This window comes from Lipotes vexillifer, unplaced genomic scaffold (assembly GCF_000442215.2).
Source record: "Lipotes vexillifer unplaced genomic scaffold, Lipotes_vexillifer_v1.1 scaffold7, whole genome shotgun sequence".
In the NCBI taxonomy this organism is placed as follows: Eukaryota; Metazoa; Chordata; class Mammalia; order Artiodactyla; family Lipotidae; genus Lipotes; species Lipotes vexillifer.
Genome location: NW_006792683.1, coordinates 8,670,233 through 8,675,665, shown reverse-complemented (window position 1 = coordinate 8,675,665; position 5,433 = coordinate 8,670,233).

Here is a 5,433-nt window from a genome sequence, read left to right as displayed (position 1 = left end):
TGCCCAAACATTGTGCACACTACAGTTATTAAAGTATTTCATTTTCACAAAGCCTTACATAATATTCTAGTTTTACAGATGAGAAAATATGCTTATAGAAGACAAATAATTTTTGAGAATTCTTACATCCAGTTAAGTAGAAAAATAAAGATTTAAACACAAGTCTTTAAATTAATCTTTTAGGTCATCTGCCTCTCTACAGAAAACTCAATATAATTATTTATGATTCCAAATGTGCTTCAAACACTTTCCAAACCCTCATGGTCATCATTAGGAGCATAAACTATTATCATCATCATAATTATTATTTTATTATTAACCAATTACTAATAAATACTGTAAAATTAAATTTCTTTTATAAAGAAGGGAGATTTCATAAATTATATTTTCTTAAAGTAAAATATTTATCTTTTTAGGAGACACTTTACCAAATCTTCAATTTATGATTCTATTCTTAGGGTAAATACTTATTTTCAGTGTTTTTTCTTATCTAAAATTGTAATTAATTTTGGGGATTGCTATCCAGTAGATAGTTACAGAAGAGTGAAGTCAGAAACTTATAGGCTGGAAATATCAAGTCAGTTGATTTTTTTATATCCTATTTTAGTTTCCATTTTAAAAAAGCATTCTATTTTTATTATCAGTCAATGATTCCAACCAGTAAGCTATTCTCAAATGAAGGTTAGCTGTGTTTGGAGAAGCAGGCATCAAAGTCAAATTTGGAGTCAACTGATGGTGAGTACCTTTTCTGAGACTGACAGTGTTTCTAGTGTGTTTGCTGGTAATTTTTAATGTACTGAAAAAAATAAGAAGTCTTACTAATGTTCCCCTGGTTTTATTAATAATAATACATTCATAGAAATGCTTCTTTTTAATAAAAAAATCTATGAAAAATTTTTCGCATTTACCATCTCATGTTTTCAATAGAGATCCATGGAAATAACCCTGAGAATTCTGATTACCTCAGTTGTACTCAAGTCTCTGCTTTGTCCCTCACCAGACATAGAAGCTGGAGAACTTGATCAAAATGTCTGAGTCTAGTTTTTTAAGTAATACATCATGAAATTGTTATAGAAATCAAACGAGACATATTTAAATGATAATCCAATCAATGAAGTTGCTATTTTTCTCAGTAATATTACAGTAGAAAATGTGGACAAGAGAGGCTCCAGAGCGCTCCAGAGCTCTCAAGAGTCCATTCATGGTAGAGATGTGTTCTCCAAAATTAGTGTAGAAACACTGTGGTGCAGAAGCAGTTATTAAGCAAATTTGGGCGAGGGAAAAATTGTAAAATGATTATCTGTATTTTCTTAGTGCTTTTGAAAACATAGTCTGTTTCACATATGTTACTGTATACTCTTCACAAAACCCTTCATAAGATTATGGAAAGCTTATTTCTTATGTTTTCCTCCTGGATTTTACAGTCAGGAGGATCTGGGGGTTGAGTATCTTGCAGTGCATATGTGAATGAAATGTAATCAGAAGTTAAGCACAATCTTCACGAGCACACAGCAAGGCAGTGTGGAAAACAGGTGGGGTGATCCCTTTTTACCTCCATGGTGTACAGACTCCTGCTAAAATATTTGTGGCCTAGCAACCTGAAAGGAATGAGGAAAACTTGACATAATTCTGAGATGTTGAAAAGATAAGGAATTCATGTGTTTGGGGAAAGGCTGGATAACAATATTTACAATATCTGTGAGAGACAGTAATGGCACTGCCTACACTTTACATGGAAGGAAACTTGGAACAAAACCAATTGCCTACCTGAAGCATGTTTGAGTGATGTTTACCCAGAGTTAACACATGTATCCATGAAAACAGAATAAGGAATAATGAAGATGAAAACCCAGTTATTGTTTCCTAATATAAAATTCATTCCAGATTTCAGCTGCCATCTCTAAAGGAGAATTCTTACATCTTGAAGGAGAAACAAACAAAATACACTAATAGAGGACTCCACCAAAACTGTATCACAGAGATTTAGATTAACAATGAAGGATCACTAAAAAAAATTATCAAAATATAGAAAGTCATCTGCTGTAATACTGGAATACAAATGAAATGTTATCACTCTGTGCTATCATATAACAATTATGTTTTACTTTCATATCTTAAAAAGAGTTCATTTAAAGTGCCTCATAATCACCATAAAAAAGAAATAGAAGGTATGGAGTCTCAGAAGAAAGAAGAAGGAAGTTGTACAGGAAGAAGACAGTAGATGTTTAAAATGCCTGATTCAAACATTTACCTTGCTCCCTCTCCCCTAACCTACTAAAATGAAACTAAAGGAGTTTAAAATATGCAGAAGCCTACACGGATAAATGGAGTTGGATAGGAGGTAAGAGGTGTTCCAATCTGGACTTTAGAAAACAGGAGAGTGACAATTGACTTTGCACACACAGGGGAGCTGGCACCTAAACAAGCCCATTCGTGTTGCACACTCTAGGAGTGGGTGCCCCAGGTACCTCACAGAGTGAGGGTGAGATGATCTGAAAGCAGGAGGAGCAGTTACAGGTCTACAGGAGAAGAATTTAGAGCTCCAGACTCCCTCCTCCATCCTTACACAAGTGAGAAACAGCTCACTCACACCCTGGCAAGTGACTGGAAGTACCCTCTCTGATGAGGTTTGACTGAAAGGACTGTGGACACCAGGCACAGCCCAGTGGAGGTTGAGTGAAGTCCACATTCTGAAAAGCCTACATGCTATCTTTATAGATAGAGTAGGAGAGGACTGAGACCCCTTGTGGAGGTCTTTCTGAGGTTTAGGGGGTATCCATAGACCATCCATTTCAGATAAACAAGTAGTCTTTAAAGATCTTAAGGCATGCCTTACAGATCATCTGTGTTTACTATTAGGGAGTTGAAGAAAATCAGGTGTTTTCCACAGGAGCCCTTCAGTGAGCCCATGGTAGACAGGGCTGATCTTGAAGAGATTTGTGGGTGTGGCTTTGTATGATGGAGTGCATTACAAATCAATACCCAAGAAGTCCATACGGTTCTAAAAGAATTGAATCAACTTGGACTGAAAGAGATAGAGATGGTAAAAAGGAAATGACAAAAGAACTTTTGGGGTGCCAAGATTTTAATGCAGAAAGTAGGTTGAGAAGGTTGCTCATTTGCAAATATGGATTCTTCCTGTGCACAAGGAAGGATGGCTTACAGTAGACTCCAACAGTACAGAGAACAACTCTGTAATCAAGGGACTAACAGCATGGCCCAGGTGGGTCTCAGAGCTGCTGAGTCAGTGCTAGCTCTGTGCCTCCCATGTCCCTCCATTCTGGATGGAAGTAACTATAGCAGTTATACTGCACCTGTCCGACCATTAGATTTTGGCTGTGTGCAGAGTCTTCAGGTGAAGATAACTCAGACCCAAGGATCCTCATCTGCACCTGGATCTGATTTAGATGGTAAGTGTGTAGACTTGGAGCTGCTACCGAAGTTACTCACCCGTATCCTAGGAGCAAGGGGGTGTAATTTCTAAGTGAGAAGAACGTAATCAATATGTGGCCACAGAACAAAGGTGGGAATTTAAAAGCATGCCTGAAAAATTTCAGACACTTGTTCGATCAAAAAATAGGTTTTAGGGCCCATATCTGCTCTTTGAATCTGGGTTACCCTTAATTACTCACTGGTAACAAACGGAAGGCTGGAAAGACACTGAATACCTTATGAGGATAGGTTATCAAGGTGATGTGGCTTCTGCTTTGCTTCCTGGGACACTTTTTTGAATCCCTAAGCCACCATAAAAGAAGTATAACTACACCATGAAATATCACCTGACACTTGTTAGGATGGCTGTTATCAAAAAGACAAGAGATAACAAATGCTGGTGAGGATGTGGAGAAAAGAGAACCCTTGTGCACTGTTGATGGGAATGAAGGTTGGTGCAGCCACTATGGAAAACAGTATGTGGTTCCTCAAAGAATTAAAAATAGAACTACCATGTGATCCAGCAATCCCACTACTGGGTATGTATCCAAAGGAAATAAAATCAGTATTTTGAAGAGAGATCTGCATTCCCATGTTCATTGCAACTTTATTCACAATAGCCAAGACATGGAAGTAACCTGTGTCCTTTGAAGAATGAACAGATACAGAAAATGTGAGATTATATATATATATATATATATATATATATATATACACACACACACACACACACATATATATATATATATATATATATATATATATATATATATATATACACTCATTCACAATGTACTGTTATTCAGCCATAAACAAAGAAGGAAATCCTGCCATTTGCAACAACAGAGATGAACCTTAAGGGCATTAAGCGAAGTAAGGTAAGTCAGACAAATACTGTATAATCTCACTTACATGTGAAATCTAAAATACTGTACTCATAAAAACAAAGAGTAGAATTGTAGTTGCCAGGGACCGGGGGTGGGGGCAGATGGGAAGCTGTTGACCAAAGGGTAAGAACTTCCAGTTATAAGACTAATAAGTTCTGGGAATGTACAGTATGGTGACTGTAGTTAATAATGCTGTGTGGTATATTTGAAATTTGCCAAGAGAGTAGTAGATCTTAAGTGTTCTCATCACACACTCAAAAAAAGGAGACTATGTGAGGTGGTGGATGTATTAACTAACTTGATTGTGGTGATCATTTCACAATGAATGCAGATATTAGAGCATGTTTTACACCTTTAAAAATGCACACTGTGCAACCAAATATGTACAGTTTTTGTCATTCATAACCTTAATAAACCTGTAGGAAAAAAGAAGTATAACACTCTTGTGCTGCCACACGATGAGGCAGCCCAGACCTCGTGTCAATGCTTTGGTCACCAGTCCCTGCCCAGGAGCCAGGCACCTGTGTGATGCTGTCTCCAGGTGATGACAGTCCCTAGTCACGGAAACTTGCCAGACTTTCAGGTCTTCCCCGCTGCGGCCCTGGAGAGCATGGCCCTGAGGGGAGCTCTCTCTACTTCCTGCCTCTAGTGTGTCTTCTAAGCAGAGTAATATGTTACTGTTCTACGAAGTTTGGCATAATGTGTAACAATAATAGTAACTCGGGCACATCCAGAGAGCGTGGGCCACAGTGGAGTCCAGCTTCTCTGTGGCAGCTCTGGAAGGTGGAAGCTCTGACCTCTTCACAATTTGGAGGGAGCATGTCTTCAACAAGAATTCCACATCCTGCCAAACCACCACGATGCATAAAGATAGAGATTTTTCAGACATTTCAGGCCTAAAATAGTTAACTTTCATATATAATTTCTCAGGATGTTTCACCAAACAAGGGAGTAACTAAAGATAGAGAAATATATGAGATCCAGGAAGCAGGAGATTCAACACAGATGAGCAGAGCACATTTTCTTGGTTGTGAAAGGAGATCCCCAGATGAGGCTTTGCAACAAATCTTGATAGCAACCAGGATGCCTTTGTGGTAGATTCCTCCAGCAGGAA